Genomic DNA, 11414 nt, shown 5'->3' on the forward strand with positions numbered 1-11414 from the left:
CATGCATGCGCAGCTTCCACTATATTCTCCTAGAGATTAAGCTTGAGTAGGGACTAGTAACCGTCTTAGACTCGAGACGAAAAGATCCCCAGGACTATGCGAACATGACTCAAATGCTCGAGAAGTAAGTTAAATCGATCATTATCCACCATATCAGCAACTTTGTTCATTTCCTGATATCAAGTAATTGTTTTCTTTGTCTGGCAGGGTTTGGAGAAAATTCACCACAAAAGCTCCGGGACTGCCAAAGAAGCTGCAATTTAAACACCCGAAAGTAAGTACTATAATAGCATGTTCCGCGCATCTCCTAGTGATTCAAGTGCTAGTTTCATCAATACCATTTAGCATGCTTGCTTATCAGTTTGATTGACCTCTATTTCTTGAAAAGTGGCTGTGGCAGGAACCCGGGAATAATTACTGTGGATACTACGTTTGCGAGTCCATCCGCTACACGACCTGTGAGCCGGGCTACTCTGAAGAACAATATGAAGTGCGTAAGCAATAATATTCACAATTTTATTTTATTACCATCATTTGTGTTGAGTTTCATTTATTCATATATATATGTATTGACCCCCTTCTTCAAATTAGATGTTTCGGAAGCGGGATGAACTCCTAGCACCAGATCGTATGCGAGGAATTCAAGAGGAATTGGCGGCATTCTTCCTTGACCACGTGATCGCTGAAAACGGAGAATACTATGTGGACCCTGTGTTCTTACAATTTAATTAGGATATTGTATTGTAAGAGATAATTATTGTATATATGTAGCCGGTAGTGTCGGATAGATATACGAGAACTTGTTGTTCGACCAATCTCTCGGAGAAGGAGAGGTGGTCGATATCACTTCTCTCTGTATGCATATGTTCATGACGATCTTCTGTTTCCTTCATTTGATTACTAGCTAGCGTGTCTAGTCCTCTCCATACGTATATAGTACGTACCGTCGACCAAGCACGGAGATAAGAGAGGACACTTCTCTCTATTAATTATCTAGCTAACACAATATATGAAACACCTAAATTAACCCCCAACCCCCTCCCCCCCTTTAAAAAAAACAAAAACCCCAGCCCCTGAAATGCTGACGCGTGGATGCCTATTGGTCCCGGTTGGTGACACCAACCGGGACAAAGGCCCTGCCTATTGGTCCCGGTTGGTGGCACCAACCGGGACCAAAGGCCCCCCTGCCTGGGCTGGCAGCAGCGGCCACGTGGAGGACCTTCTGTCCCGGTTCGTGTAAGAACCGGGACTAAAGGGTTAGGGCTTTAGTAACGACCCTTTAGTCCCGGTTCGAAAACCGGGACAAAAGGCCCTTACAAACCGGGGTAAAAGCCCCTTTTCCTACTAGTGCGAGTGGCATGTCAAAAGTGGACTTGAAACTGGGTCGGTGTCATGCAAGTTATGTGGGTGAGGTTGATCGTGCAGTTGCGTGTTTGATGGTGCACGTGCAATGCCAAAAACACTTACATATGTACAAAACAAACTTGTAATCCTATTGAAGACATGCAGTTGCAGCCAAGGATGATGCTTGAAGTTGTGTGTCTAGCTAGTAGGAGACACGCAAATGCCCTCTCGAGAAAGCACTTTCATCCTTTAAGTAGCAATCGCATTGAAGATGAGCGAACTTGCACTTGTTGTGTGGTGATGGACATGCAATTGACTCTGATAAAAAATCATGAGTTTAAAAAATATTAATTTACATTGCAGAAATGAAAAACAAGAAAAAATAAAGGAAAACAAAAACCGAAAAAATAGAAAACTGAACAAAAACAAATAATGTTGCATGTCGTTTACATTGACAAACTGAACAAAAAAAATAGAAAACTGAACAAAAACAAACTGTGGGTCAAAACCAAGTTGCATGTCGAGGGTGGAGTTGCAACTGGGACAAAAGGGCCGCCTCCCCCAGGTAGTTGCATGTCGAGGGTGGACTTGCAACTAGGACGAATAATGAGTCAGGCCCAATGTATCAGGTGTGTATTCTCAACTTGGACAAAAAAGGTTAGGCCCCCAGTTGCGTGACAAGAGTGGACTTGCAACTGGGATGAATAATTGGCCAGGCCTCTTTACACGTTGTAGTGAACTTGAAATTGGGACAAAAATAGACCGGACCCCCAGTTGCATGTCGAGGGTAAACCTGTAATTGAAACAAAAATATGGGCCGGGCCCGGTTGCATGTCGGGGATGAACTTGCAATTAGGACAGAAAAGAGGCAGACCTAGTTGTATTATGATTCTATGGAAAACCCCATTTACACCTTTGAAATCATTCGAGTTTAATACTCAATGACAAACCAGCCATAAAAATGTTCTTTCTCAACATAGAAGCACAAAGAAAATTCAATGCAAAAGTTCTTCCTCAAGATATATGCACAACAAGAGAAACAACTATCTACAAAAAAAACAATGTTGAAAACACGCGATAAGAATTTATGGGGGCATGCACAAGGGTAGCACGCTGTCACGCATGCCACACAGACTTCAAAAGAACTCATGCCCAACAAAAAAGTATGAAAATACATGGACATGCCCGGTTCACGGTCCGACAAACAAGACAATATACGAAAGCAAACATGGCACATGTTGGGCATAGCACGAATCTTAGCAGGGTCATCCAACGGTGGGAAACTAGAATGTGCAATTGATAAATCTCATCTAGATGAGAATTAGCAAATCACAAAAAGAAAAATCACAACTCGCAACAACACAGTGATACAACACACACGACCAGAGGAACACAAACACGAAATGCGGCTCGTTAGGGGGACAAGCAACTGAGGTAGAAAAGAAAGTCGGGCCCAGTTGTGAGCCAAAGGGTGGATTGTAAACTGGGGGAAAAATGATCAAAGAGCTCAGTTGCATATCAATGGTAGATTTGCAACTAGGAAAAAAATGTCAGCCTAGTTGTGAGTCGATGATGGATTTGCAACAGGGATAAAATGGAGTCAAGCTGAGTTGTGAGACGATGGTCAACTGTAATTGGATTAAAAGCACCGGTTGCGAATCAGGGGTGTACTTGCAGCTAGGACAAAAAGGATCACCGGCACAGTTGCATGTTAGTGATGGACTTGCAACTGGGATGAAAAAAAGGATCAGACCCAATTGCGAGTCGTTGGTTGACTTGCAACTTCGGCAAAAAAACAACGATCAAGAGCCTAGTTATGAGTCGACCCAATTGTGAGTTGTTGGTTGACTTTCAACAGGATAATAAGAAAGGGATAGGCCTAGTTGCGAGTCATGGGTTGACTTGCAAACTAGTGCAAAAAAGTTAGCCCCTGGTTGCGAGTGGATGGTGGACTTGCAGCTGAGGCAAAAAAAAGTCAGACCTAGTTACAAGTTGAGGGTGGATTTGCAACTAATGCAAAAAAAGGAGAGTTGGGCCCAGTTGTGATACAAATGAAATATCGAGCCCAGTTGCGAGTCGAGGGTTGACTTGCAATTGTGTCAAAATATGCCGGGCCTAGTTGCAAGTCAAGGCTAGACTTGCAACTCAGACAAAAAAAGATCAAGAGCCGAGTTGCATGTCAATGCTGGACTTGCAACTAGAAAAAAAATGGTCACGCATAGTTGCGCGTGATTGGTTGACTTGCAATTGCAACAAAAAAAGAACAAGTGTCCAGTTGTGAGTCGATGGTTGACTTGCAACTGAGAGAAAAAAAAGTTAGACTCCTAGTTGCTAGTTGATGGTGGACTTGCAACTGAGTCTAAAAAGTCAGGCACAGTTGCATGGTGAGTGGACTCGCAACTAATGCAAAAAAAGACAAAAAATACATGAAAATTGCCAGAAAAAACAAAAATAGAGGTCGAACAAAAATGGCCTAACAAAAACCGTCCGACAACTAGACATTGCGACGACATGTGATGTGCGCGACAAAAAAGAAGTAGGCCCAAATTTGTGGAAAAGATTACAGCAAATAAATTGAACGAGCGATGACTTAGATAAAACATTGTTAAAATCTTCATGAAATTTAGCAAATCTGATTTCAAAACCGTTCAGATATTTTAAAAATGTTCATGAATTTTAGAAAACATTTTTTTAAAGTGTCCACAAAAAAATAGTAAATTTTATTAAGTGTCCGCCCACTTCAAAAAGTGCCTCACATGCAAGATCATGAGTTATAAAATAAAGAAAGAGAAAATCTAAAGTGGAAGAATAAAAGCGAGACAACAAGAAGTGAGATGCGGAATGTATGGGCCATAGAAACCAATAGCCTCGTTGAATTGTTACAACGCAGTCAGAAAAGACAAAAGCAACAACGAAAAACAGGCTGGCCCGTGCAATGCGCGGCCGGACAAAAACAAACAAGCAACGATCAAGTGACAGCTATGTGCGCGAGCGACGCGGACACGCCAGCGGAACGCAAATCAACCTTGAACGATAATTACAGCAGAATAAATCTAACGGTTAACAACTTAGATGTAACATACTTAAAAAAGAGCTCTGATTGGCGAGTTACAACTCGTAATTTCGTGTAACTCCGCCTCTGTTTTTTTCTAAACCGTCGGATCTAAGAAATGACTTAAAGGGTTTTTTTGTGTGCAAAGGATAGAGTTGTAAATTAGCAGGTCAATCTAATCGCTAGTCAATCCCTGGCACAGCCCTCGTCGTTGTTTAGGCTCCTCAATCCCCTCGCACAGGAGCCGCCGCCAACCCTGCCCTCGACCGTGGCGCCGTCGGCGTCCCTCCTATCGCTCGTGCCACCGCCGCCTGCGACCCTCGCACAGCCGCAGCCGCCTGCTCTCCTCTGCTGCCCCAGCGCCCCGAGCATCGCCCCGTCGAATAGGGCCTCCCCACGGCAGCGCCTCCTCCCTGGATCAGCCACTGAAGGCCATCAACGCCGGCGACCCAATCCATAGGAAGGTAACCCTGGGGCTTAATCTTCCGCCGCCGCTGCCGCCGAGGACGGCCCTGTTTTTTCATGTACATCCTCTGACCCCGTTCTCCTGCACAGTCGTCCGCCGCCGCCGAGGACGGAGAAGGTCCGGTGTCTATAACTGTCGATTCCGAAAGCTCAACAGGTCAAGTGACCTTGTAGAAAATTTTGCTATGTAAAAGTTTCACTTATGATCAACATGTTCTTGTGGTTAAAATTTAGAAATAGTATCTTAACCAGAATAATCCGAATGATAGAGGTAGTGTCGTACAGGAAATAATCTTTTTTGCAGTAGAAAACAGTCAGTAGATATCATATCTTGTTTAAGTGTTCAGTTGCCGGTTACGGTTTGAACACTGGAGAGTGTGCCTTTTGTTTTGATACAATTCAGTTAGCATGGATGGTGTTTGTGATTGGGTGATGAATTTCACCGTGGCAACTACGGACAAACGTAATATTGGGAAGACTGTGCAGTGTGCTTTTTGTTCCGATGAATACAGTTCTGTTAGCTTGGAGGGACTTTGTGATTGGGTGATAAATTGTAGGTGTAAAGATAAGAATCTGGTTCTAATGGGGCAGCGACAGTTATTTGTTATTTTTGGAAAAAGAGGACCGATGCTTTGCTTCAGAAATATCTTCCCTATGGATTCTAGGCGTTTAGTTGATAAAGTTACAGAGAAAAGATTTGTGTGATGTGCAGGTAGCAGGCTGCACAAAAATGTTGGGTGGGCAAGGAATTGAAGGATGGAAAAACTTTCGAGCTTCGCTGGAAGTTGCGTGATCGATGAGCTTCTTTTAAACCAGTCGCTTGTTTTGTAAGGGTGTTGGAGTGAATTGATCCCTTACAAGGATAGGTTGCTTTGTTTTGGCAGAGCGCCATCGTTGTTGCTCTGCTTTGCATGTTGTTACGTCTTGCTGATGGTTTATGTTTTTTTCTCTGAACTGGACAAACCTAAGCTTGTATTATCCGTTTCATGCTGAATGACAGTGGCTCACTTGAGCTCCTTAATTTTACGAAAATATCTATCTTTCGCTCAAAATATCTACTCCTATTGATTTTTATTGAGTGGAACTTAATAGAGTTGGACTTCAGGGATTTATAAGGTTGCAAGTGTCTTTTTATTCTAGCAAAGTTGCTGCCTCATTTATTGAGGAAAGTGTTACTAATACTTTTGACCAAAAGAAGTAGGACTAATGTTTGCTCACATGGTCTCCTATGAACAGTGATTGTGGGCGTCCACGATGGACGTTGCGGTGCAGGGACTTGTTTCAACAGCGGCATTTTGAGGTCATGCATATGAAGATAGGAAATACTGTTGATGAGGTGGAGTTGATCGGAATGGGATGTGTTTGGGATCATATCGGGTTCCCCTGCTGCTATCTCTGCAGAGACGGTTGAGCGAGACCGCAGTTCTTGTTCTTGCAGATGCATTCTTGGATCATTTCTTCTGACTATAGTGAATGCCTAATCCTACGGTTATATGAGCAGCATTGTTTTGATGAACTAGGCCTTGTGGTTTTCCACCCTGTAGCTTGATTGCATTCTTCAAATGTGGCAAAGTAATGATCGAGTTGCATTTTTTTATTTGTGGGTTTGTGTGTGTGTATTGGGGGTTGTATTGCTCGCCTTGTGGTTTACAGAAATTTAGACGGGTGCATGACCTTGTTGGGCGTTGTATTTTCGGGGCTCCTGAAGATTGATAAAGTTGGGGCTGCTAGATTGCACGCCTATTCTTGTCATTGCCTCGTTATATATTTGCTGGTGCATAATACAATGAGATCGCAATTGCGCTATGCAAAGAATAATGCTTGGTGGGTAAGTACAGTTATGTCATAGATTTGATCCCTGTTCTTTGAAAGGACAACATTCCAAAAAAGTGGTCAACTTGTCTCGAACCGAGGACCACAAGCTAGAAGTGCAGATTGTTGCCAGTGCGATATAAGGTGGTTTCTGGTAGTGAGCTATATATCTACATGTCTACTTAGGCAACCATCTTGCATTCATGGACGAAATATAGTGTAAAGGACAAGTTTGTCCAGGCAACACCGTTTTCACATTGATGTTTAAAGAGAAAAACACCACCAAAGTAGTTCACTTCAAAAGAATGATGGAACTCGACAGATAACATAAATTAATCCGACGGTACGAAAGATTGGTAAAAATTCCAACCTCTCGGAGAACAAAATCGTAAAGTTAATGTCACTAATGATACGCTTTGTCCCGACACGAGTGAAAACACACCGGAGATAAAAACTCAAAGCCTACTATCTTAGCCGTTCGGGCCCACAAGTATCGCTCTTAGTCGTCTAGGCCCACAAGTATCGATCTTACTAGTTTGGGCTAACTAGTACCAATTTTATTGTGCGGGTCCACACATACTGATCCTAGTCGTTTGGGCGCACATGGAGCTAACAAATTTACAACTAATAAATCTAGGCCTAAAATAGGTTGTGCACGCGAACATGACAGAGAGGACTAAAATAGAGGCCACACTTCTTCTGTTCCATATTTGTCGACAATGATTAGGGCCGAGGCATGATAATGCATTTGTAGCAACGCGTGCATAGCGGGCAAGAAATTCATATAAAGTAGGCATTATTCCTAATTGAGCCAATTCTGGTTTTCGAAGATATACTATACATAAGTACTGCCCATTTTATACAGCACCATACATTGCCTAAATAATCAGAACTATGTTTGATGCGCGGGTCATGTACGTCTTGAGCTCCCGATTCACCTTCTCCTCGTCCCATATGAACCCCTGGATGTTCTGCACTCACTCGAAGTAGCTCACCATCACTCCACCGGAGTTGGCCATGATGTCCGCTAGGACCAGCACGCCCTTCTTTGCCAGAATCTGCACCATGAACATGTACATTTCTCTACTATCAGTCAATGTGTGAAATGTGTCAACAAATGCAGCTTAGTTTTGTGGAAAAATGTTGGTGTTCTTGCCTCGTCGGCCTCGGGGTCTGTTGGGTGGTTAGCAGCCTCGATGATGTACTTCGCTTAGTTTTGTGGCAAAATGTTGGTGTTCTTGCCTCGTCGGCCTCGGGGTCTGTTGGGTGGTTAGCAGCCTCGATGATGTACTTCGCTTAGTTTTGTGGCAAAATGTTGGTGTTCTTGCCTCGTCGGCCTCGGGGTCTGTTGGGTGGTTAGCAGCCTCGATGATGTACTTCGCTTTGATGGCATCAGCATTGTCCCTAAGAGAAGAAGAAAAACTGAAGATAAACGGTACAATTAGAATAGGCAGGTATTGCAGATTTTCTTAACAAACCTAAGTGTCAAACTCGACTGGCAACTTCCACTAGAGATGTCTAGTCCATTCTGAGAAAGCTTTCCATGCTAATTAATGTGTGGACTGCTGATACATACTACGTACTAAATATGCAAGTTCAGAAGATGGTGCGTTCTGAATACTGAAGATAAATGTGGCACAGACAGAATAGTCAGGTTTTGCGAAAAAATAGTCAGGTTTTGCAGATTTGCTTAATAAACCAAGGTTTCAGACATGACTGTCAACTTCCGTTTGGGATAATAGTATATATATTGAGTCCATTCTGAGGAAGCTTTGCATGCTACTGAATGTGTGCTGAATAGCTGAGACATTATCTAATCTCTGAGCAGTTGTATTCGAATGTTTGGCAAATGCGGTAACAAGCAGCGAAACGACAGATTCTGTGAGGGGGTATACCTTGAGAGGCTCGGCGCTGCCCTCCGCCACCGGCACGTTGGGACGGCTTGCCTTCTCACACTGCCAAGCCAATCAAACAACTGTTTAGCTTTTCAGCAGAGTTGTCAGTTAAAATTTAGCAAAATATAAATGATTTTGGTCCTTCTGTCTTGTATCAATCCTTATCCAAGATGGCAAATTATGGCACAAATGATGTATAACTTATTAATATGATTCTTGCGCTTTGTAGGTGACGAACAATAACAAATTATGGCACAAATGATGTATAAATTATGGCAAGATGAGCTGCACATCGGCGGGGCCGGTGTCAACTGGGCGACCTCGACCAGCAGCGGCGACTGCAGCGTAGTTAAGGTCGACGACTAGATGCAGGCGTTGGGGACAACCTCCTCCGAGCGCGGCTGCTCCCCTCCTCGGCGGCACGGGCAGACTAGACCTCTTCTTTGTGAGGCCGACGTCAGCGAGGGGACGTGGTTGCGCGGGCCCGTGGAGATATCTCCCCCGCGCATGGAGCTCGTCCGGCGACGCCGCTGAAGATGCCGCCGCCACAACCACCCGCCTCCTCCGCTGAAGATGCCGCCGCCACTGAAGATGAACGCCGATCTGGTCGAGGACTCAGCTGTGAGGAGAGGAGCGGGGAGGAGAAGACGCAGGAGAAGCGGCTGAGCCGGCGGCGCATCGACCCGGGAGAGGAGGAGGCGAGCGGAGAGGGGATCGACAGAACGGGGAAGAAGCGTGCGGGGCTAGGTTTTCTTTTCTTTTCTCCCAGCCCTGCACACTAAATTGGACGGATCTACCCTTTTAGAAATTGATTAGCCCCACCATAATCTTGTAATGGTCCCACAAGTATTTGTAATTTTATGTAATCCTCGTAACTCCTATTTCTCCACCGTTTGATCGCAGTGAATGGACGGCTCCTAAATTCGCCAATCACTGTAACAGTTGTACTTAAAAAAACATCTAGATGCGTCTTAGCAATTTTGATTTTTTATTTGCAGAAAAACTAACCACCATACGGCGCTGAAAAATAACGCCAAAAAGGGGGGCTCCAGGTCTCAAACACAGGCCCTGTCACTAGCCCTTTGGCCAGTACAGCCACTCTGCGCATCAGGATTTTCTGTTTACTAGGGATAACAAATTTAGATGTATGAAAAGTAACACATGTCGAGCTTAAATGGGCTGCAGATACTGCGGCCCAGTTTGCACGCGCTATTTTTTTAACTACTTGCAAATGTAAGTAATAAAAGTTATGTCCAAATATTTGGGTGTTGTCCCTAGTTCTTCGGACTCAGCAAATCCTTCTTCTTCGGATTCCTCTTCGGCAGCTGAGATGGTTGAGATGATTGAGTTGGTGGAGGTCCATAATCTTCATCGTACTCCTCCCCATTGCTCTCATCCTCCTCATCCTCCTCATCCTCCTCCTCCTCCCCTTCTTCATGTGTGGCCTCCTCCTCCTCCTCCTCAACCAACCTAGACGACGAGGGAACATTGCTCGATGAGCCGATGTGACCCTGTGTGGCTACATGCTGATAAGCTTCAACCGACCCAGCTTCAGCACACCCATGCAGCCCTACCAGCTTGCGGCAACGCTTTACGAACTTCTGCACTCATAATGAAACAAGGGCATAATAAGTATCAGATTTATGATTGCAAGTGAACAAGATGCATATGTTTCGAGGAGGCTGAAATTGTACCTTCATCGTCCCCCTCATATTGTTCTCAGATTGTACGCTCCTGGGGGCATCACCTAGTGCATTTGAGGCTTCAAAGATGCATCTGTTCAACTCACCGGACTGTAACGGCATAAGCAAGTCACGATGACGAATAAAACAATTTAAATACAACCATCGGTTCAAACTTACCACTCTGTTGATGAGGGGTGCAAACTCCCTAAATCCACTATGCATGTCTGTGATGCCGGTCTGGTAGGCCTCTTCCTCGGGGTCATCCCTCTCCAGCTCCGCGATGTCTTCCCCGTCCACCGAGGCCTGAGACGAAGACAGTGCCTCTGGCCATCATCGTACCACCTCATGTGTCGGCCCAGGTAAGCATCCCAGTCAGCCACTTTCCTCTCCCCATCTTTATGGTACCTCCGTCGGTTCCACTCCGTCAGATGAGTGTTATGCTCCTCTCCCCAGTCTGTGATCGACTGATTCTTCTGCCGGCTCATCCTGCAAGGCATAGGCCACAAGAAACATCATAATAAAGTCAAACACAATGAAATCGTGGGCACGAAGAACAAGCGCACTCACATGTGGAGCGCGTGGCCGCCTGTATCGGTCGGCGGGCCCGGTGGGGTATGCTGATACATCCCAAACTGCGTGGCCACGCGGTGCGGCAAGTGCCACTCGACGGTGTACACACAGATCATGGGCACGATGCACCGCCAAAGACCACTGTCTGCATCACACATCACGTTCAGATCGAAGTCCCACTCTCGGTCATGATATGGCCACCAGTTTACCTATTACATATACATTGGTAAGTTCCCACTCTCGGTCAAAAGTGGAATCAAAGAGAAAGGTGGTGAGCGAGTTCATTCATATACCTGCGTATGCGTCAAAGCGTCCAACTCGTTGGTGTAGGTCTTGTACGGAGTCTTGTTTAGGCCCGTGTAGATTTTGACAACGTTCCCACTCGTAAGCTACGATGGGGTATCGAGTCTCGTCGCCGTCTTTGCTATAGGCACCCCATGGGCGTCTTGGCATCTTCTCCGGACGCCCCACCGGCAGCCGCTCCCACATCCAAATGGAGAGGGCCCAAACAAAGCCACCCATATTGGACTTGTCTCCCATCCTCTGGGTTGCGTCTTCAAGCTGCAAAACATCAAATGAGGATCAGATATA

The 11414-nt window shown here is 45.1% G+C and overlaps 2 long non-coding RNA genes across 2 annotated transcripts; one reads left to right on the forward strand and one right to left on the reverse strand.

Annotated features, from left to right (window-relative positions):
- Positions 1–4580: 4580 nt before the first annotated feature.
- Positions 4581–6608, forward strand: LOC120976432 (uncharacterized). Its single transcript, XR_005771903.3, has 3 exons — positions 4581–4860; positions 4952–5018; positions 5574–6608. It is a non-coding gene; the product is annotated as an uncharacterized lncRNA (long non-coding RNA).
- A 788-nt stretch (positions 6609–7396) lies between these two features.
- LOC123497805 (uncharacterized) lies at positions 7397–9307 on the reverse strand. The gene is made up of 4 exons (XR_006671735.2): positions 8955–9307; positions 8569–8628; positions 7830–8095; positions 7397–7731 (listed from the first exon to the last, which is right to left on the reverse strand). It is a non-coding gene; the product is annotated as an uncharacterized lncRNA (long non-coding RNA).
- Between the last annotated feature and the right edge of the window lie 2107 nt (positions 9308–11414).

This window comes from Aegilops tauschii, chromosome 3 (genome assembly GCF_002575655.3).
Source record: "Aegilops tauschii subsp. strangulata cultivar AL8/78 chromosome 3, Aet v6.0, whole genome shotgun sequence".
Lineage (NCBI taxonomy): Eukaryota > Viridiplantae > Streptophyta > Magnoliopsida > Poales > Poaceae > Aegilops > Aegilops tauschii.